The sequence below is a fragment of the Ahaetulla prasina genome, chromosome 1 (assembly GCF_028640845.1).
Source record: "Ahaetulla prasina isolate Xishuangbanna chromosome 1, ASM2864084v1, whole genome shotgun sequence".
NCBI lineage: Eukaryota > Metazoa > Chordata > Lepidosauria > Squamata > Colubridae > Ahaetulla > Ahaetulla prasina.
The window spans coordinates 212,306,838-212,330,777 of record NC_080539.1 but is presented as its reverse complement, the minus strand read 5'-3'; the positions used below and the strand labels follow the sequence as shown (position 1 = coordinate 212,330,777).

The window sequence follows — 23,940 nt, the reverse complement described above, 5'->3', positions numbered from 1 at the left end:
AAATTCTTAGATAAAAAGTACACTCTGTTTGTCATCTCAGCTGTTCTCTCCCCGTTTCCCTCTTTCTCACAGAGCCCCCCCCCCAGACACATATACAAATTGTCAATATGATAGGTCTTGTCCTGATAAAATAAGTTTGGCCTTGTGTGCCAAAAGAATGAGCCTGTCTAAACAATGAGTTATACAAAACGTGGGTCGTTCCCCTTCCCCCCTTTGCTTTTTATGGCAAGAAAGAGTAATGATTTCAGTTGTGGCCGAGGACAAGATAAGCAGCCATTTTAATATAGTCTTTTGTTCTTCCTTTTTTTTTCTTTTTTTTTTGAGACCAAAATATCTTCCCCGCACAAAAATCTCAAGTACCATCTGCAAAGTAATTCAATTTACAGCTTTCCAAAATGGATCGGTGCTTTAGAAAATTTGCGGCATAATCACAGTGCATGCAGGGCAGTCATCGGTTTCAGCAGAAAAAAACAAGGGTGTCCTGGAAATCGGCTCTTCGTTTCATTGTGTTCTTTCTGTGCTGAAACAGAAGGAAGCCGGGCTCACAAATTCAGTTATAAGGGGCTTTGATCGATTCATGCATGTGCTGTACAAATCCACTCACAGGGATTTGGAAATGCCGCTTTATTATTTGGCATATTAAGTAAAGCCAGCCAATAGTGCCACAGATGCTTTTTCAGGAGGCAACTGGACTTTCTTTGTTTTTCCTTGAAGATGTTTCGCTTCTCATCCAAGAAGCTTCCTCAGTGAAGAAGCTTTTTGGATGAGAAGCAAAATATTTTCAAGGAAAAACAAAACAAGTCCAGTTGCCTCTTGAAAAAGCACCTTTGAGACAACTATTTATTTATTTATTTATTTATTTGTCACACAGTATATATAAGCATAAGCATGTAATAATTATACAATATACAAGCATATATATAAGCACCAGGGCCTCTGGTGGCGCAACAAGCTAATGCAGCCTATTATTAACAGCAACTGCTTGCAATATTGCAGGTTCAAGTCCCACCAGGCCCAAGGTTGACTCAGCCTTCCATCCTTTATAAGGTAGGTAAAATGAGGACCCAGATTGTTGGGGGGCAATAAGTTGACTTTGTATATAGTATACAAATGGATGAAGACTATTGCTTGACATAGTGTAAGCCGCCCTGAGTCTTCGGAGAAGGGCGGGATATAAATGGAAAAAAAAAAAAAGTATGAGTATGTAATAACTATATTAATTGGATGTAACGAAAGGGAACAATAGGACAAGAACGGTAGACACACTTATGCTCTTTTTTTTAATTGAAAAAGTTTTTACAAAAATTTTCACACACCCTTTCTCCCCCTCCCCCCTCCCTCCAAAACCACCCTCCTCCCTCCCCCCCTGCCCGACTTCCCAGAACAAACACAAGGTATAGTTTGAAAGAAAAAACAATCATTCGCTAAATTTTCCCTAACACAAATTATAATTCTCCCCTTCTTCTCAAATCCTAACTTCCCCCATACAAATCAAAGATAAATACATCCTAATCATTCAAAAGCAATCTGATATCTCTTAATCTGATATCTATTTTGCATAAATTCAATCCATTTTTTCCATTCAGTTAGATATTTTTCTTGTGTAGTGTCTTTCAAAAGGCTGAGATTTTAGCCATCTCAGCCAAATTAGCAACTTTCAATATCCATTCTTCTATTGTAGGTAACTCTTTTTTCTTCCATTCTTTCATTGTCCTATCAGTAGTCTTGCTGCTGTTATTAGTTTAAAATCAACTTAGTCTCAATTACTGTACAGTCCGTAATAATTCCCAATAAGAAAAATTGCGGTAGAAACTTTATCTTCTTTTTCAAAACATTTTGTATAATCCACCAGATCCTTATCCAAAAAGCCTTAATCTTCTTACAAGTCCACCAAATATGAAAATATGTAGCATCATCACAATTACATCTCCAACATTTCGCTTGCATATCTGGATACATACATGATAATTTCTTAGGGTCTAAGTGCCACCTATAAAATATTTTATAAAAATTTTCCCTCAAGTTCTGTGCTTGCATAAATTTAACATTTCTAAACCAAATTGGCACACTTGTGCTCTTATGCACGCCCCTTACAGACCTCTTAGAAATGGGGTGAGGTCAATAGTAGACAGTTTTTGGTTGAAGCTTTGGGGATTTTGGGAAGAGACCACAGAGTCTGGTAGTTTATTCCAAGCATTAACAACTCTGTTACTGAAGTCATATTTTCTGCAATCAAGATTGGAGCAGTTAACATTAAGCTTAAATCTATTGTGTGCTTGTGTATTGTTGCAATTGAAGCTGAAGTAGTCTTTGACAGGAAGGACATTGTAATAGATGATTCTATGAGTTAAACTCAGGTCAGGTCGAAGACGGTGTAGTTCTAAATTTTCTAAACCCAGGATTTCAAGTCTGGTGGCATAAGGTATTTTGTTGTATTCAGAGGAGTGGAGAACTCTTCTTGTAAAATATTTCTGGACACGTTCAATTGTATTGATGTCAGAAATGTGGTATGGGTTCCAGACAGGTGAGCTGTATTCAGAATTGATCTAGCAAATGTTTTATATGCTCTGGTTAGTAGTCTAGTGTTTTTGGAGAAAGATCAATTCTGGATGACTGAGAATCTCCATAGACATCAGTCAACTGTACTTTCAATGAATTGTGATCAAACAAATCTTAATTTAATGTACCTCAGGAAAGCTATTAAGGATTCTGCAGCATCTGTAGTGGGAGCAAATGCAAAAGCAGCATCAAGCCATGGGAACACAGGACCTTTCCTTTTTGTGCATCAGGGTGTCCCAGGCATCCCTCAAACGGTGATGCTTTTATATTTTGGTGAAAGAAGTAGGACCTTGCAGATCCCTCCTACATCATCTCTTTCTAAAAAGCATTTAGGGTGGTATTTATTCATTTACATGATTTATAGGACGGTCCGTTTTGTGAAGTACAATGCAGGTTGGCCAACAACAGTAACAGCTGAGCCTGCTTTCTTCTGGACTCTCCTATTCCTGCATTAGGGACTTCAACTCCTAGAATTTCAAGTCAGCAAAATCAACAGGTTGGAGAAGACTGAAATCATTCTTTTGTCTGCAAAGATTAACGTATTGCCTGAATTTAAGACATTTGCCCAGGGATCGCAATCCCTAAAAAAGGACATTCAGGCTCTTTGTGTTTTAGTCTTCTCACTAGCAAACACAACCATCCAGCTGTCCTGCCCTGATTGCCCCCAACATCTTGGTGACCAAGACCAAGCACTGTGATCTGGATCTTCAAGGACAGTTTCCTTCCTCTTATTTCCCCATGCAAAGACCTACAGTACCATCTTCTCCAAAGGTCCCTCTGAAAAGTTAAGGGATCCTCTGAAATGATCTTAGTAAGTCCCGATTCATTTTAATGGTGCTCTGTTGAAGAAGTCATGTGCAGGTAACTGGATTTGTGCATTGCACAATGCCCCAGGCTAATTACATTATGGTTTGGGTCAACTTAAGAACAAGGCCAGTGTATCTTAGAAGGAAACAAAACCGAGTAAATAACTGAATAGCCTTTTTGCTGTGCATGTGTGTAAAAATGGAATGATAAATGAGTCAGGGACAAGGCTGTTGTGGAAAAACTAACTTTCAAAGTTTCTAAATAAGGCCAGCTGTTCCAAGCTTCCCCTCCTATTGCTTCACTTACTTTGTAAACATCTGGAGATGAACTCCTCTATTTAGGAAACCATACAGGAAGAGAAACAGCTGAAGGATTTGGCACAAATGCATGAGCACAATGTTTTCCCTATTCTGCTTTTCCTTGGCATGCTGCTATCGTATTTGGCCGAGGAGTTCCAGATTGGCATCTTTGAACCAAATCTTTGAACCAAATCACTGTCATCAAAGTAGATATTGCTGGGCCCATTTATTTTGAAAGAGACAGTGCTTTCTTTAAGGAGGCATCTCAGGAGGCAAAGTCTGGGTTTCTATATCACACAGATGCAGCTCAGTTCCATTGGGCATAGTCGGCTGTTTGGAACTTGTCCCTGGTAAAATATGGTTGATAGGTTAACAAAGCATGTAAAAGCATCTAATTGTAGCTTCCTCCATAATCAATGGATAAATAGACAATGACCGGCCATGATGTGCAAACCTGGAATACTACATTGTATTCCTGCAGCCATCAGTCCAAAGACAGTGACATCGAAGACATCATTGACTTCTGAAAGGATTTTTTCCTCAGATTTAAACTTAAAGAATGAAGCTCGCCTGTCTGGAACCCACACCTCATTTTGGACATTAATACAATTGAGCGTGTCCAGAAATATTTTACAAGAAGAGTTCTCCATTTCTCTGATCACAACAAAATACCTTATGCCACCAGACTTGAAATCCTGGGTTTAGAAAATTTAGAACTCCGCCGCCTTCGACATGACCTGAGTTTAACTCATAAAATCATCTGCTACAATGTCCTTCCTGTCGACGACTACCCCAGCTTCAATTGCAACGATACACGAGCACACAATAGATTTAAACTTAATGTGAACCGCTCCAATCTTGATTGTAGAAAATATGACTTCAATAACAGAGTTGTTAATGCCTGGAATGCACTACCTGACTCTGTGGTCTCTTCCCAAAATCCCCAAAGCTTTAACCAGACTATCTACTGTTGACCTCACCCCATTCCTAAGAGGTCTGCAAGGGGCGTGCATAAGAGCACCAGCGTGCCTACCATTCCTGTCCTAATGTTCCCTTGATTGTATCCAATTTGTATGGTTATTTCATGCTTATACTTATATATACTGTTGTGTTTGACAAATAAATAAATAAAGCAGTGGGGGGAAAAATAGAAAGGCTTTCAATGGATGTTGGCAGCATCCAACAAAATACTGAGTGTGAGGCAGGGTGGCTTCACCATACTTAGTGTCTTGGCAGCACCCAAGGTGATCACAGGGCTGTACCTTGCTGTTGGCAATCTGTTTGGCCATTTCCATTGCTGGGGCTCCATCTTAAAGATTCAAGATGCTGGGGCTGCATCTTAAAGGGTTAGAATGGAAGAGTGAATCCCAACTCATACACATTTGATCTAACTAGCTACCCCTGCTGCAAATGCTTTTTCCATGCAACTATTCAAAACACAGAAACCCTGTCCTATTTAGTGCTTGACCACTGGGTACCTGATCTGGCCCAACCACATGAAGAGAAAATTGCAGGAATTACTGGAAACAGCACGTTGATGACTGCAAAGGAATGTCCCTGTTTTACTAGTCCAAGAATAAATGGTTCTTTTGCAGTCTGGCCCTGCCTGCAGCTGACTTATTGTTCTGCCAAACAACTTTGCTGTTTGCTACAGCCAGATGCTATACATTGCCAACGATTAGAGTTATGAAAGTGCTGAGTCACTGATTAATTCCCCCCCCCCCATCTGATAGAATTGTTTTTGCATTCCATAGCAATGTAAGAATATGTACAAAGTGCAAGACCTCTTGATAATCAAGATTCAAATTCTGGCATTTCTTTCTCACACCCATGTCCAGAGGTGGGTTTCAACAGGTTCTGACCAGTTCTGGAGAACTGGTAGCGGGAATTTTGAGTAGTTCAAAGAACCGTTAAATAGCACCTCTGACTCGCCCCACCCTCATCTATTCTCTGCCTCCCGAGTCCCAGCTGATCGGAAGGAAATGGGGATTTTGCAGTAACCTTCCCCTGGAGTGGGGAGGGAATGGAGATTTTACCTGCCACGCCCACCAAGCCACGTCCACAGAACCAGTAGTAAAAATTTTTGAATCCCACCAGTGCCCATGTCATGTCATAAACTAAAATTTTAGTGGAAGGGATGATTTTTTCCCTGTCTCTTGTTCTTTTAAGAAATGTCTCTATTTGCATGAGCATCTGAGAACCTCCTTCAACCCATCCCTTTACTTACTTCTGGATACCATGAGCTAGAACAGTGTCTGTTTTTCCTGCCCACATGATGGGACTGGCTAGAAATCCCTCTTTTCGGGACAGTAGGGACTGTTCCCCCATGTCCCATTTCGATAATTCACAAAGCTTTGATCAATTTCTTTGCTTGTGACCATCTGAAAACTGGCTTTCACGCAGGCAGGGAATAAAGAGCCTTAAAAAGGAAAGAAAAGAAAAGAAAAAAGAAATATTTCAGGGCTTAACACAGTTTGAATTTATTTAGGAAAATGTGCTTCAGACCTCATGTGAATATGATTGACACTTAAAGCAGCTACAGCGTAGACGCTTGGGGAAAACAATAATCACTTTAATGAGCAGCAAAGAGGTGTTGCGTTCACACAAGACCTGAAGCACTCTTCTTCTAATCAATGTTGAATTGTGCACAGTACTATTATAGTTAACATGCGTACGTACGTACATACATACATACATACATACATACATACATAACAGGCTCCACTCCAGTTCCAGGTAGGCTCCAGCATAATAAGTGTGTTAATCTATTGGAGCCCACACACTAAAATATCTTGGGACACTTGAAAGACAAATACATTTATCCTAGCATTAACTTTCCTGACGTGCATTAAAAGCCATTTCAGCGCAGGAAGCCAAGTCATCCTCACCAGAATTAAAACCAAGCCTGAATTTGGGTCGCAGGACTGGTGAGTGGGCCTAGAATACGTGATAGAAGTGTTCCAGTATTTGAGCGGCTGCCACAACGCAGAGTGGGTCAACTTACTTTCCAAAGTAAGATGAGAAACAATGGATGGCAACTAATCAAGGAGAGAAGCAACCTGGAATTAAGAAGAAACTTAACAGGGAGAACAATTAACCAGTGGAACAGTTTGCCTTCACAAGTTGTGGGTGCTCCATCACTGGAGGATTTTTAAGAAGAGATTGAATAGCCTTTTGTCTGAAATGGTATAGGGTCTCCTGCAGGGGGTTGGGCTAGAAGACCTCCAAGGTCCCACCCAGTTCTGTTCTGATTGATTGATATAGTATAGGCATGATATGGTATTTTGGGAGAGACGGTATTCCATAAATTAAAAACCAAAGCAATACAAGAGTCAGCTGCTTGAGAAAAGTGGCCGTTTAGGTCAAGTCAAACCAATAAACCAGCAGACACAAGTGGAGCAGACCAGACCCCCATCTGTAACAATGGGCTGTTAACAATTAACAATATTTCTACAGGATTGGCCTGACATAATTTGTCATAAAAGATTGCTTCTTTTTCCGGGAAATGACAACTCCAGAGAAGATAATAACGATCTTTTATATTTAACATGCCAATCACGGCAGACATCCCTTTTTTCAGAAAAATCATTTGAGAGCATCCGCTTCAAGCTACTGATCTTGAAAAAGACAGCTTCGCACTTCAGTGTCTGCTTCATCAGTGTTGGCTGCCATCCATAATAAGATTGCTCCTGTTATTGAAGAGACTAAGAAGTGAGTCGGCTTCTTCTTCAGGAGAGATGGGGCTGGTTCTGATCATAAGAGGAAGGGAGGTAGAGGTGGGATGGGTAGTTCACGGTACACCAAAGCTGTGAGATCCTGTGTTCTCAGCAGAATGTCCAATGCTTTGATATTTTCTTGCATACTTTTTTTCTTTGATGAAAGAGAATGGCTTGAAAAATCCTTTCAAGGGAGAAAAACATTAAGGGAGAAATTCTGTTGGTTGAAAGGTGATGTTCTTGCACTTTCAAGGTGGCCAAGTAATGTGTGTGTGTGTGTGAACATCTTGCCTTTTATTCTACATGCACCTCTCCAGCACTCTGTACTGTCCCTAGCTTGCTACCCTACTGTTAAATCCCAAGGGAGGGCATGAAGAGGGAACTCTTTCCCTTGGGTGAGGTCTCCAAGGGATGGGAAGATGTCAGCTAGGACACACAAACATCATCCTGTGCTGTTTCTAACAAGAAAGCAAGCTCCCACATATCAGCCAGAGACGTGCTTGCCCCCACAGTATAAGATACAAAAGGCAGGAAGCATAAGATTGAAAAAAGAGACATGGAGAGGGAGCAACGTATGATTTTGGCATGGGAGGGTGGGAAGTGCTTTGAGTCAGCGTTGACTCCCGGCAACTGCCTGGAAATGTTCCTAAAGTTTTCTAAGGCAACATTTTTCAGAAGTGGTTTGCCATTGCCTGCTTCCCGGGGCAAGAGAAAGGGAGGACTGGCCCAGGGGTGAAATCAGTGGTGGGATTCAAATAATTTAACAACCGGTTCTCTGCCCTAATTATTTCTTCCAACAATCAGTTCACCAAACTGCTCAGAAAGTTAACAACCGGTTCTCCCGAAGTGGTGCGAACTGGCTGAATCCCACCACTGGGTGAAATCCATCAGGTCTTAACAGGTTCTGGAGAACCACTAGCGGAAATTTTGAGTAGTTTAGAGAACTGGCAAATTCTGCCTCTGACTAGCCCCAGAGTGGGGTGGGAATGGAGATTTTGCAATATCCTTCCCCCAGGAGGGGAGGGAATGGGGATTTTGCAATATCCTTCCCCTGCCACGCCCATCAAGCCACGCCCACAGAACCAGTAGGGAAAAATTTTGGATTTCCCCCCTGGACTGGCCCAAGGTTACCCATCTGGATTTGTTCCCAAGACTAGAACTGATGGACCCAATTGCTAGCTTGATGCCTTAATAGCAAATCCAATTTTGCCAAAACCAGAACCACAGGTGTGCAGTGGAGTTAAAGATCACAAGAGGTCTTGATAGTGTTAATGTCACCCTGTTTCTTTTCTAACCCAGAGGCTGAGGTTCTGGCCTTCTCTACCATGATATCCTGCTGATCAGGGTCTTCTGATGCATCAGTCCAAAGAGATAACACAAAGGCCATTAGAGAGGACTTCTTGGATGGCTGCATAGCATGTGCTCAGATTTATGACCTGCATGTTAAAGAGCTCATTATCAATGCCCTACCCATCCATTTTCCCAGAAAGTGCTAACGTTAAACTTTAAAGAACAGATCTTATATTCTTGAAAGATTAATTTGTTAAATCAAATTTTGACCTTTTCAAGCTTATGCAGGCAGAAGTATTACATTTGTGAGCACTCAAAGACAAAATCCACCACGAACTGATATTGTTGCAAGGTTCATCTCTTCTAATTCAAACGAAACCCTTATTTTTAAAAGTATAATTTTCTCTCTCCGGGAAGAAGCAAACAGCAGCAAATTAAATATGAACCCAACATAAAAACGGAGCTCTTTAAGGTAGTGTTTACTATAGAAAAGACTGGTTGGAACATAATTCCAATGTTAGCATTACTTTGCCTGTGCCAAATTAAATATACTAACTGAACAGTGGTGCAGGATTACATTCCAGCATTGATCTAACAATCCACAATCTAGTCGGATACCCCTTGTGGGTAAAATGTGTAGAATGAATGCATTTATTTATTTAGAATATGGCTCCCTCACCTTAGACAAATCTGGGTGGCTAATAAGCCTCCAATATAATAAAGCCTCTATCGACATGCAGCAAGAAAACAATTAAAGCAACCATGACACAATGCAGGCAGTCCCCAAGTTAAGAATGTGCAACTTAATGGCAACCCCTGGATATGCACCAGGCTGCCTATTACTAAAAATGGTGGAAGGCATTCTTCTTCTTTGAGCTGATGAAGTGCTGAAGCAGCACAATGCTTCAGGAACCACTAAAGTCCCATGTTTGTAATATACAGCCTGCTTTCTGCAGTTTACAATGGTTCCCGAAAGCATTGCGCAGCTTCAGTACTTTATCGGCTTAAGAAAGGTTCATACCATCCACCATTTTAGTAATAGGCTGTCTGGAACTAAAGCAAGTTCCAACTGACATACAAATTTTGGTTAAAGAGAGAGTTAGAGAACAGAATTCATTCTTAACTTGGGGACTAACCAAGGTAAAAGGTAAAGGTAAAGGTAAAGGTTCCCCTCGCACATATGTGCTAGTCGTTCCCAACTCTAGGGGGTGGTACTCATCTCCGTTTCAAAGCCGAGAAGCCAGTGCTGTCCAAAGATGTCTCCGTGTCATGTTGCTGCCATGACTATACACCAAAAGAGCACGGAACACTGTTACCTTCCCACCAAAGGTGGTCCCTATTTTTCTACTTGCATTTTTTACGTGCTTTCGAACTGCTAGGTTGGCAGAAGCTGGGACAAGGAATGGGAGCTCACCCCGTTACGGATTAGGGTTTCGAACCGCCGAACTGCTGACCTTTCGATTGACAAGCTCAGCGTCTCTTACCCACTAAGCCACCGCGTCCCTCTAACCAAGGTACTGCATATCAACTCACAGCAAAAATACGCATGTATTGGCCTCATTTAGTATCTTGGTCCAACAACACCTGGTGGGAAACTAGGTCTACACAGCCTTCTGGAAGGCCAGGAGCATCAGGACCATTAGTGGGCAACATGCAGGGGTAAGATTCACATAATTTACCTACCGGTTCGCCCAGCACCAAAAATGTGAGCACACGCGCCACTGGCGTGCATGTGCACGGCCTTCCACACATGTGCTTTGCTCACACATGCTGATTCCATGCATGCACACAGATAGAAAACATGGCTAAATAGGATGGCATAGCACCGGGGCAGGTGGCAGACCCACCCGCAGATTGCTGCTAATGGTTCAGCCGAAGCGATCCGAACCGGCTGAACACTACCTCTGGCAACATGGTTGTTATCTGCATTCAGGGGTACGGCTGATCAAAACTCAGTCTCAAATCCGGAGGGAAAGACGACAATCTACAGGATTTTGTTTCCAGAGGCAGAGGCCAAGGCGATAGCTCTTTTCTTTTCTCAGATGAAAGGTGAACAGATCAACAACTGAATTTTCAAGACTTGCAATGAAGAACTCACTTTCCCCATACATGAGGAGCCTAAGGCATGCTTATATCACTTGAGCTCTTGTCTTCTCCGTAGCCTCCGGCCTCTGCCATTTTAGGCAGTGCCAAAACCTGCCCAATTTAAGAGCTAATGCTCTTTAAAAATCTCCCAAGTCATCTTTTTTCTAACAGGATTCCTGATTTTAAACAACTTTCACTGCAAGGAAAATATTATCAGATGTGGTAGATTTCCCATGGTAGGGATGAAGAGATCTTCACATGTCTATCCACCATGCAGCTCTCAAGGGCACAGGAGAATTTTCACAGGGAGAAATGGTGAATCTAACAAGCATATCAATAGGGTGTCATGTTTTAATTGAGAGATACACTGTGAAAAGACAGGAGGGGATGGTTGTGTGCAATGATGCAATGAAAACAGTTCCAAAGTCTAAGCCGGATAATGTTGTCAGAGCAAACAATGACATGAGAAAAGCTGGTGGTTTCACTCTGAAATTATTTTCAACATACATGTACCTTTATTTAAAAATAAAGTGAGGGCAATAATAACATCGAACTTATATGCATAATTTCAGTACTCCTGCTACAGTTACTTAGCAACTGGGTATGTTTTTAGAGAAAAACAAAGAAACAGCTACCATATTGGGCTGAATATTAGATCAAAAACATCAATCTTTCAGAAAAAAAAACAACCACCTGATTTTCCTCTCCTGATAGGTGTGAATTAGAGTAGTATTGGTAAGTAATTGTGAATAACATATAGTGGTGGCAATAAGTAATCAAAGGAGTAGGACAATATGAACAAAGCTTGCTCACTTGATAAGAGCCCAGTCGATCTAGATAATACAAGACCAAAAGAAACATAATTTATTTTTTGTTTCTTTCAGATGCTTCCATTTGCAATCCTTGCAGAAGAGGGCCATGGATCTCTTCATAAGCCCTCATAGAAAAAAAGCAAAGGAATCATAGACAGCCAAGGAAAAACCCTAAAGGTAAAAGATAAAATCAAGAGAAACCCACAAACTTGGAAAAGAGCCTTAAGTAAAGATATGTGTTTGAGGAATCCTGTTTTTGGTTCCTCAAATAAACTTGGCAGCTGACTGACCCTGTGTCCTCTGTTGTTACAGTTCCTTAGGAATGACTGAGGACTCATATTTATTTTCAAAATCAAATGCAAACATAGTACATCCTAAAATGGCAAATTCTAGGAATGTCTGGCCTACATATGAGATCCCTTATTAAAGCTTCCATTTCCATGAACAGGAATAACAATAAAACAATCATAAAAGGAACAATAGAGCAACTGAACCAATATTTTGTTCAATAGTTCAAACAAGTAGTTTCTCAGTTCTATAATCTTCCAGGACATGAAATAGACACTTAATATTAGAGCCCTCATTAAAAAGGCAAAACAAAGAATGTTCTTCCTGGGTCAAACTCAGAAACCCAGACTGCCCAAATTGCTGCTGATACAGTTCTACAGTACAGAAGAATTATTGATTCTGTAATTTATACTTTTATAACCATCTGACTTGGTACACCAAATAAACAGGACATGTACAGACTTCAACAGATAGTTAGGACTCCAGAAAAAAACCCTGCAACCAGCCTGCCTTCCATTGAGGACCTGAATACTGCTCGAGCCAGAAAGAGGGCTGAGAAAATACTGGTATTTGCAGACTCCTCACATCCTGGACATAAATTGTTTCAACTCCTCCCCTCAGGACACCACTATAGGGCATTGCATGTCAAAACAACTAGACATAGGGACAGTTTTTTCCCTTGTGCCATCACATTGCTAAGTACCTAATTCCCACAGCACTGGGATAATATTAAAGATATTTACCTATGTAGTAGGGGGTTATTACTATTATCCTTTTCATCTTTCCCGTTACCTGCTCCTATTGGTATCTTATGACTATCACTTTGTTGATTGTATCTTATAATTTATGATTGCCTCTTATGATTTATCACTTTGCTGTTTGTATGTATACTGAGAGCTTATGCACCAGACACAAATTCTTTGTGTGTCCAGTCACACTTGGCCAATAAAGAATTCTGTTCTGTTCCCTTCCATTCTGTTCCATTGCATCAGCTCCTTGTTGCGATCATTGCAGAATTCTCTGACCAATAAATGGTCAACTCTGTGTAGGAAGGAAAAAGACTGGATTTCTCTCTGCCATATCCAGCAGAACATGGGTGGTCTCCCAAGTAATACTGTGAGACATATACTTGGAGCCAATATGGTGTCATGTGTTTTATTCATGCCACTGCCCAGAGTCCCTCTGTGGGGGAGAGAGGTGGTTTCAAAATGTGATTGATAAATAAATATAAAGGTCTTGCCCTGGGGATCACAAATGTGTCCCCCATTTGCAAGTACCACATGGAATCTAGCAAAAGATGATGCACGCTGTGGGTCTTAGAGCCAGCTGAGCACCTCCCTTAAGCTGAGTCCTACCATTATAAGCTAGCTTTGTCTTGTTCACATTGACTGCTGGTCCACTCTATTTGATACTGAGGGAGAAGGAACAGAAGACAGCAACAGATGGTCCTAGTATTTATTACCAATGACCTCATCATCTACCACAACGGTTGAGCTCATTGGCGCTGTGCCACACTGCTCTCTCCTCTGGCCCCAACACTGGAAATGCAGCTGTTTGCATTTCCTGCCCTCCTTGGCCCTTCTCTGTCCTTGACTGATTGCGAATGGCCAACAGACTCCTCGTCTCTTCAGGATTTAAAGATACTCCTGCTTCTCATGAAGCCACGGTTCATTTGGAAAGCTTCAAAGTTCAAAGCTGAGCAACAAAGCTGAGCAACAAAGCTGAGGTCAAACAAGAAACTAGAAGGAAAGTTCTTCATTTCTAATTGTCAAGTTAATCCCACATTTTCTCATGGGTACGAGAAATCCTTGAAAGCAAAGTAGGGGTAAACTCTGTAAAACGTATAAAAGTACCCTATCCGAGAACAATACAAGTAAGCTATAAAATGTAAAACTAGGAGGAGAAAAGTGTGAGTAGCAAATCATTATTGTTACGTAAAGTGGAAACAGAAGGAAGAGAAAAATTTGTCTTTGTATGAAATGTGTGCGCGCGTGGACGCACCCCCCCCCTTTCTTTGATTCAATAAAAAGGTGATAGGTTGGCAATCATGTCACCTTTTCTGGTGCTTTAACCCGTTATCATAATATTGCTATGCTAATTTTCCAAAGTAATCATCCCTATATTCCATCTCTGGGCAAGCTTCTGTTTGCTAGCTCTGCTTTCTTCTCCTTTGGTGTTTTTATATTTGAAAGGCTGAAAATCCTTATTTTTTTTCATGTTTGATATGATTATATCCCCTAAATCTGATCTTTCTTGAGAGACTATGGGACATTGTATAAATAAAGAGTAGTAGAAATAACATGACATTCCCTTGGAATCTCAGGATGTAAAAAATATATATATAATATATATATAAAATATATATAAAAAATATATATATATATATATAAAATATAAAATATATATATAATATATAAAATATATAAATATATATATATATGTAATAATGGTAATTTCGAGAGTTAGGCCTGCAAATACACACAAACACACATCCCGTGTGATACATGCAATACATGTATAAACAGGCGGGGCTACGATTACACAATTGTGGCTGACATCCTGATGTTTATATATATATATATGTTGGAAGAAGTGAGAAGAAGTGAGCGATAGGAGATAAGGATGCGAGTCCTCTAAGTGAAAACCAAACGGATTATATAAATCATCTGAACTGAAGCATGAGGAGACTAATCCTTGAGAATTACTGTGGTGCACTCAGCAATTAATCTGTGGATTTAACTTTGGCATTCAGGCTTACTACCATGGCCAAATTTAATTAGTATACGTGCATTTGCATGTGTGTAGTTTGCAACTATCAGTTTACGGGAAGCAGATGAACAGGCTAATTCAGGTCCAGGTGTTCAAGGAGGCCCCATGATTGCAAAAAATAATAATAATATTTTTTTTCAGCCTTTGTCTTGTGTAACTATGTGATTTCAGTCTTTTTGTATTACTTCCATTTTGTGGAAGTATTAAGGTTGAGTATCCAGCAATGGGATGTACGAATCTTAAACAATTTGGGGGATAAATCTGATCATGGCACCAGACAAACATGGGAGGCACGGCTCTTGACCAGGGATGAAATGCTACCAGTTTGGACCAGTTTGCCCAAACCAGTAGTAATAAAAGCTACTGGTTCGGGTGAACCGGTAGTAAAAAAAATGCTACCGGTTCGGACTAATCGGTATTTCCAACAATCAGCTGTGCCGCGTGATTTATATTTGCTAGAAAGCAGGAAATCCTGCTTTCTAATGAATCTAAATTGCACGGCACAGCTGTTCCCCGCACCCCATTGCTCTACTTACCTTAGAAAAGGCTTCTTAATCCTCCTTTTTCAGCGCTGCGTGGAAGCACCTGTGGTGGGCATGCACACGAAGCGAATCAGTAGCAGACTTCAGAACATTTCACCCCTGCTCTTGACAATCCACGAACCAGTCATCTTTTAATTTAAAAGGCCCCAAGCAAATTATTCTAAAAACAATCCAGAGATAGTGAATGTAAACTCATCTCTGTAAGTTCCTGGTACAACAGTGTGGTATTATGGAAACAGTAATCTTCAGTCAGCCGATGCCTTAAACTAAGAACTGCACAATTAAATGACCAGATTAATTCCACATTCAGTGTATTACTTACTGATGAGCTCTAAGATAACTATGAGTTCCTAGTTTAAAGTCATGGTCATTCATTTCGATTAACTGTGTCATTTAGACTGCAGACTTTGCTATTTATTGGTACCTACTTAAATGTAGTCCCTTTGTAATGAGGCGTTTATTTGGAGACCCAAATCAAATAGCACTGACCACTCCACAGTGCGTAACTACTGACCATGAGGGGGAAGAAAGTAAGAATTGGATAATATTTAAAGATTTATTCTTTGCTCTCTGTATGTTGCTCTGCCTGTTCTTTATTTATCAGACTGTTAATCTGGTCACTGCCTTCTGCCTTCTTTCTATCACACATGGACCGAGCATGTGGCATTTGACATTTTTTTCTGTTAAGACAGACTCAGCTAGGTGTTAAGCTTTGTATGTCCTTCTAATATAATCTCCTGACCTGTAAATTAATCTCCTATGTATTGTAGCTACGAATCATTATTCATTTAAGATTCCTGCTCTTAGAAACACATTCTCTTGTACACACACACACACTCACACACACTCACGTGTGCCACTTCAACACCAATCTATAACAGGCCTTTGTGGTTCAATTATAGAAGCGGTACAGGTTTCCTGAAGAGAGGCAGATTTGTTGAGTTTAAACTGGCTGAGTGAGAACAAATATCATTTACATTGGTTAAGGAGAAGAAGAGCAGCCACTTTCAACCTCATTGCTGCAATAAGATGCTTTAATAATTCAAAACTCTTAATTGTAACATGGTAACACTATGATATGAAATGGCTTCTGCTATACATGCCAGGAGGGCTTTCCATTAATAATTTTTAGGATACGTATGTGGAAAACACAGTTAAGAGATTCATAATTTCATCCTTGATATGATTCACAGCAAAATACAATGAGCAGTTGTCAAGCCATAATTTCCAAATAGAAAGAATTCCATTTTTGGAAGAAAAAAAAAGACTTGTCAGTTCTCAGTTGTATTTTGGCTGGACTGGAGATATAGAAGCAACTAGAAATTCCCAGAACAAATTGCCCTCTGGGTTGAAAATCCTGCCTCCCCCCTCTCACTTTGTCCTTCCTTGTCAGAGAGAAAGAAGACATGGGATTGATTGGGAATCTGGGCAGCAAACTGGAGAGAAGTAACCAGAGATATCTTGCAGCTTCAGTGAGGAACTTGGCTTGAGGGTTGTTGATGTATAACTAAGCCAAAAGAAAACCCAGTTCTCCCAGTGTTCACACATTCTTTTACACTCTGGTTTGCTGAATAGCCTGGATTAGCATAATTTATTGAGTTTCAAACTAACCAACAACATTTTGGCTAGAGATTTATACAAAGTCAGATGACAGGTACTCTTTGGGCCTGGCCCCTGACCCCAGAGTGTCTTTTACATGTTGTACAAATTATAGCTTTATATCTATCAGCAATCTTGTAAAAGCAAGAATGCAGGAGAATGGCAGGATAGCAATAGCAATAGGATTTATACATATATATCGCTTCACAGTGCTTTTACAGCCCTTTCTAAGCAGTTTACAGAGTCAGCCTCTTGCCCCCAACAATCTGGATCCTCATTTTACTTAACTCGGAAGGATGGAAGGCTGAGTCAACCTTGAGCCTGGTGAGACTCGAACTGCCAAACTGCTGGCAGCCGGCAGTCAGCAGAAGTTGCCTGAAATAATGCATTCTAACCACTGCGCCACCACGGCTCTTGAGGAGGATTATAGTAGATTATCACTCAACTTTTTTCCTTAGTTTCATCATTGTAAATCAGTTCCGGTTCAGGTTTCAAATACGACTCAGATTCTCTCCCTTTAGACCAAATGGATCTGAACAGCTGCTGTGGGAGCTTTCATAAGTCTCAGACTTAATTATTCATCCCCAGTGTTTGTAATCTGCCCAAATATGTAGAGTTTGGGCAGCATACATTCTTCTCCTTCTCCTCTATCCAAATACGAGAAGGGGGGGGGCTGGTCAAGCAACAAAACCAAAACCATAATAGGAAACGGTACCCCGCCACCACCAAGAGGGCACCACAAAGCAATCATCTCAGATTGACAAACATGCAAGTGGAATTGTTTTAACAGCCTTCCAAAATGCTCTGAGGGAAAAAAGGATTTACAGGTGAAAAACATTTAATCCAGGATCCTCACGTTTTCCTGGTTGGGAGGGGAGAATTCAGAGCAGGATGTTTTTACCAGGTGGGCAGATACAATCTTGGCAAAGTGATGCCTGATGCAATTTGATCCTAGTCAGCTCCAACCGGTTCCCTGCAGCTCCCTGGTCCTCTGGAGAAAAACAACCCAACAACTCGCAAAGAGCCAGCCACCTTAACCACTTTAAGCCTACCTAAATAGCCTTATCCAGAAAGAAACACATTTGTGCCTTTTAAAAAAAATAATACAAAAGAAATTCCCAGAGTTACTCTAAAAGCCCTGCCAACATTATCCCCTCCTACTTTCTTATTTTTATTATTCTCACACGATCTCCTTGCAGGTTTCCTAATCTCTCATTTGCATGAAGAGCAAAAGTACCAGCATCCTCTCAACGTTGGCCACACTTTCTGGCTACTGTCCCGGGGAGCTCTTTGGCAAGAGGCTTTGAACAAGTTCTGCACGTTTTGGCTTTAAATAGAAATCCTTTCTATGCAAAAAAAAAAAAAAGTCGTTTGGGGGAAAGAAAGAGAGAGAGTGGCACATAACATTCAAAGGAAGACCGGGACATTCTTTGTAGCGGCAGAAACCAAAACAATAGAGCAAAAAGACCGGTGGGACCTCAATCAATTTTATAGTGTAAACTGTCCGCCTCTAGTTGGCACCTCCAAATTTCGTCACTTGTATAAGCTGGTACAAGACCATCTGAAAGTGCTTCCTTAAAATGATCCTGTGATGACCCGGGGTGTGACACAAAGGCAACACAGCCAGAGAACCGATATGAGTCCCTTTATTATCACCAACTGTGCCCTCAATGTCCCTTTCAACTCTCCGACCTGGAGAGAGCTCTTCCACCAACCTGTAACAGTCTTTGGCTGACAATACTTCAGTCCCAAATGTTGTAAAAAAAAACTTTCAACAAAAAATCCAACAAGGCAAGACCAGGTAATTAATTCGGCAGAGCAAACAAAATAAGGGAATTCCAGAATTGAAGTAGTACGGCAGTAAATCAAACCAGTTGGGAGGATGCCAGGACTTCGGATAAACACCAGATGAACTCAGTGTTTGTTCCCAACAACTGCCCCTCCCATTTCCCGCCTCTCCTTTTAAACTCCATCAGCAGCTCTGCCTTGTAAAGAGGATCAAGTCTATTTCCTCCTTCATAAGCCATGCAACCCACATTGTTCTCTTCTCCGTTCCTCCCTGCGCTGCCTAGGATGAGGAGAGGGTGGGCCTTGGTCTTCATCTGAACCCGCTCTCCCTTGTTCTACCTCTCCCCTGCTCTGCCCAGCCTGACTTTGTACTTCGCCAGTTTCTTCCACAGCCAACGGATCCACTCTCTCACTCTCTGTCAGCTGTTCCTCTTCCCCTTTGGATTCAGACTCTGACAGGGGCATGACAGATCCCTACAAAACGGGCTGTGGTTTGTTGTTCAAAATAAATACGCTTTGCCGGCCCGCATCTGCAGCCGAGCATAAATTTTAACAAGCAAGGCAGGGCAAAGAAATATCTACTATTACAGAGTTGGAATGAACTTTTGAGGTCTTTTAGTCCAACCCTTGCTCAGGATAGAGATCCTCATGCCATTCCAGAAAAAAATAGTTTGGCCCTAAAAACTACCATCAATGATTCCAGGAGGCAGGTTCTTCCACTGATGAGTAGCTTTCACGGTCAGGAAATGCCTTGTTATTCCTATTGTGGCTTCCACCCAAGGAGATCTTTGGAAGGTTGACCTGAAGGTTTTCAAGGTTGACCACCATGGTGAGTAATTCCACACCTCCTGAGACACAGCTACTGGACCAACAGAGAGCAGGTTACTTCCAGGCTGCTTAGGGAAATTCCCTGATTTTGCTGGGTTCGTCTTCATGTTCCCAGCATTTGGGATCCTTCCTTTTAGAACAGTGTCTTCAAGCTCTTCCATCTTGACATCCTTATCTGTCACAAAGGAAGGCAATCCTGAATTTATGATCCTCTGTCTCTACCCACTCCAAAGATCAGTCAGAATAAAATGATTTGCCTCGATTAACGTTATCCTTAGTAAATCTACCATTGCAAAGGTTAAATTATTTTGAGGGAGGGAAATTCCTTTCAGATATATGCCCTATTTCATATCTTCAAGTGGGAAGCTGATCTTTGCAGTTGTACGGAATACTTGATGGCTGGCTTATTTCCAGATAGGATTGATGGAGTGGGGAGGGCAAGAATCTTTCTGAAATCTCGCTTACTTAGAAAATCAATCATTCATGATACATAGTCAGGAATTAGAATGGGCTGAGTAAGTACACATTACCAGGAGCCTGTGCAATCCCTGGGAATTGCCTATTTGGTTAAATCCAAGAAGTACTTCCAACTTCTCATTTCTGAATCTAAAGCGCAGTGCTGCTCTGGGCAGTGTAGATAGAGGAAGTTCCCCTGAGGGTGATAAATTGAAGAGGCATTTAGATGCACTTCGTTCAGAATGCATTGCACTGAAACCGAGTCCTGACTGCTGATCGGAGGATTCTCCTCCCTTCTTCATCCTCCCCAGCCAGGCAGGGAAAACAAGCCCCAATTGCTTTCCTTTCCCAAGGGCAGATCTTTGAGGACCTATAGGCAAAAGGTAGGGCTTTTGTGTGAGCTTCCTTTTATCTGATTTACCTTTCAGTTGATGCATTTACCTGCAAACCAGAAAAAAAAGGAAGATATGGCCACAGTTTTATCACAAATAAGCAGGAGAGAAGAAATTTCAATACTTTTGAACTTGAGTGTTGGAGTCCTGAAGTTGGTGAAGACCAACATCCCTGGAAAGGGCAGTGATGCTGGGGAAAATGGAAGAAAGGAGGAGGAGGAGGAGGAGGAGGAGGAGGAGGAGGAGGAGGAGGAGGAGGAGGAGGAGGAGGAGGAGGAGAAGAAGAAGAAGAAGAAGAAGAAGAAGAAGAAGAAGAAGAAGAAGGGAAGGAAAGAAAGAAAGAAAGAAAGGAAGGAAAGAAGGAAGGAAGGAAGGAAGGAAGGAAGGAAGGAAGGAAGGAAGGAAGGAAGGAAGGAAGGAAGGAAGGAGAAGAAAAAGACATATACATCCAGGTGGATGGATTCAGCTACAGCAATGCTGGGTATATCTTAGGAAAACCTGAAGGACCAGGATGGGGAAAGATTCTCCTAGGGAAAATGTATCTATTTTCAGCTTTGGAAGCCGTATTAGGCCAGAAGCTTCCGTGCTGCCACTTTCTCATGTGAGGGAAAGTAGGAATGGGGATTTAGTAGAGGGAATGTGCATTCTTCCTGTCGGTCAAGGTCAGGCCAGTCTTGCATCTGGAGAAGGAGTGGTCAGAGTGCTGTCTCGAGATGGGACGGATGGTGATTGGAGCATGTGATCGAGTGAGGGGATGGTTTGGGGGGTTCTGATTTACTGAGGGAAAACCCGGACCTCTAGATTTGGATTTTCCCAGATGTGGGAAATAAATAAATTTCTAATAAATAGAACTTTGAAATATGCTTGCTTCAGAGTTTTTACTTGGAGTTGGGGTTTTTTCTGGAACGCTGACATCTATGTTAAGAGTCGACACTGACTTGTTCATACAATACACAATCAATCAATCAATCAATCTGCATTACAAAATACTGATTTTTGCCACTACTCAAATTGAAGCTTTATAGATAACTTTCAATATAAAAGAGCCAGTTTGGTGTACAACCAACCCTGGTGAACGAGCAGGAAAACCTGAATTCTAATTTTCTCTCTTCTTTTATTTCTGGCAAGTAGAAATATATTCTTGAAAAAGGTAACAGCAATCAGTTTCCTCCAGTGCTGTGAAGAAAATTGTATAGATCTATGCATGAAATTGTCAGAAATTGCCGGTAAGACTGAAGCCAAGGTATCTCTACTCCCAACCTCAATGTAGATTTGCAAGAACTATATTAGTGACTGTATGTGACAAGTATTGTATATCAGTGGTGATATTCAATTTTTTTTACTACTGGTTCTGTGGGCATGTCTTGGTGGGTGTGGTGTGGCTTGGTGGACGTGGCAGGGGAAGGATACTGCAAGATCTCCATTCCCACCCACTCCAGGGGAAAGATACTGCAAAATCTCCATTCCCTTCCCACTCCTGGGGGAAGGATATTGCAAAAATCTCCATTCCCACCCTGCTCCAGGGGAAGGATACTGTAAAATCTCCATTCCTATCCCATCCAGAGATGGTATTTGCTGGTTCTCCAACTACTCAAAATTTCCACTACCGGTTCTCCAAAATCTATGAGAACCTGCTGGATTTCACCCCTGTTATATATCATGTTATATATCAAAGTATACAGAATAGTTAAATTTCAATGTTATTATTTTATATTTTAAGAAGACAGTTTACGAGTAATTTAGAAAAGAAATGACTCTTGGTGTCTGTCCCCATGTTTATTCTGTTGCTGTTCCTTGGATCAGAACAGCTGTTTCTCTAAGATTCTCTAGAATAAACAAAATCAATTGCTACTCATATAACCTTGTTGGTTTTGGACAAAGCAGTAGCCCATAAAGCTTGCCACAAAATTACAGTCTTTGCCTGTAAGAAAATATTCTCCCATTAGTCCTAAAGTTTTATCTAATCAGCACAGATGATTTGCTTTTCCAACATTCAAGAGTAACTAAGCAAATTGGGTATCAGCATATGAATGGGGATGACCCAAAAGAAATAAAATGCAAGGCACATTGGTGCCAATAAATTAAATTAATTGGGTTTATGTAATTGGTGTAATTTGGGGGAGGGACATTAAAACAGAGGGGCCTCTGTGGCTCAGACTGGTAAGACAGTCTGTTATTAACAGCAGCTGCCTGCAATTACTGCAGGTTCAAGCCCCACCAGGCCCAAGGTTGACTCAGCCTTCCATCCTTTATAAGGTAGGTAAAATGAGGACCCAGATTGTTGGGGGCAATAAGTTGACTTTGTATATAATATACAAATGGATGAAGACTATTGCTTAACACATTGTAAGCCGCCCTGAGTCTTCGGAGAAGGGCGGGATATAAATGCAAAAAAAAAAAAAAACCACACACAAAAAAACTATGACTTAATTTTATTTGGATATGTATATGACACATTGAACCACATGAGATGGATTTTCCCAATATACAAATCTAAAATATGGTTGGCTGCTTTGTGTTAAATCTAACGTGACAGCATATCCAGTAGAATGAATCCAGGCTTGACTTGCACTCAAGAGTTGGGGTGCACAAATGAATCAATATGAATTCTTAATGTTAAGCTGAGCTTTGGCATATTTTTTTTAAAAAAAAGTTTGAAAAAGTGGTACAAAAATCAGTAATGTGGGAGCTTGGCAATGGCTGGTTTCACACGGCAACTAAGCCCAAAATGTATTCGGTTTAATTGTAGCTTCTTGTTATAATGAATCCAATCATTCTGATCAACAAACATTCATTTAGAAAAACGATGGTCTTGTCATGACTTAGGAACCTCATCGCTATTGCAAAATATATAATTGATGACAGTAAAATCTTATATTATGGAACAACAAAGTGTAGATAAGCAAGGAGAAGGGAATTGCGTATGATTTTTTTGGAAACCAGGTGCCCATCTTTTATGTGTCCGTCAACATATAATATATTTTCATATTCTCCATATATGGTTTATTGGGTAGACCTATAGAGGAACTAAATCAGCACTGCACACTCTGTTATTATGCCCTTGAAACTGAATCATGCAAAGATGATTTATTTTGTACCTTAATAATTGTGCAATATTTCAATTTGGGAGAGATGTACTGATCTCCTTTTCCATCAGTATCTGGCCACCGTGACTCCTTTCTGCTTTACAGTTTTTCTCCTGATCCAAATGTGTACAATGAGCAAGATCTCGGAATCTAGATTATAGCGTGACCCGGAACAGTCCATGGGGATGCTCAGTATAAGTGGCAATTTCTGCCCAAAGAAACATTACTTACAAACACCCTAGCTGGTGTCATGTCTGTGTGTGTGTGTGACTGTGTGTGTGTGTATACGCATGACTGGGCAGCCTGTTCAGTGTTTTAGAGGTGAGTCAGTCCAGTCAGTGTGACTCAGTCTTTTGCCCTGGAGGTTTCTTAGGAAGTCCATAAAGATGATGTTATTATTATGTGGACAGGGGGAGAAATTTAGCAGGCGAAGAAGTATCAGTCACTGTTAGCAGATACTTATTGAAAATAAATGAAAAAGGGAAGGCCTTTATGCTCCACTGAGAGTTATGCTGTCATCCAAAATGGGAGTAGAAAATGTAAGCTAGCCAAGCTAGCCAATCAGCAGATGTTTTCTAAATTGGAAGAAAAGGTTATTTTCCCACAAGACAAAAAATGATCTTC

The 23,940-nt window shown here is 40.9% G+C and overlaps 1 long non-coding RNA gene across 1 annotated transcript in view; it reads left to right on the top strand.

Annotated features, from left to right (window-relative positions):
• LOC131201551 (uncharacterized) overlaps positions 1 to 23,940 on the top strand; it is a 58,334-nt gene that overhangs the window by 21,224 nt on the left and 13,170 nt on the right. The window contains exon 4 of the long non-coding RNA XR_009155922.1: positions 11,641 to 11,745. This is a non-coding gene — a long non-coding RNA (uncharacterized LOC131201551). The remainder of the gene's footprint in view (positions 1 to 11,640; positions 11,746 to 23,940) is intronic.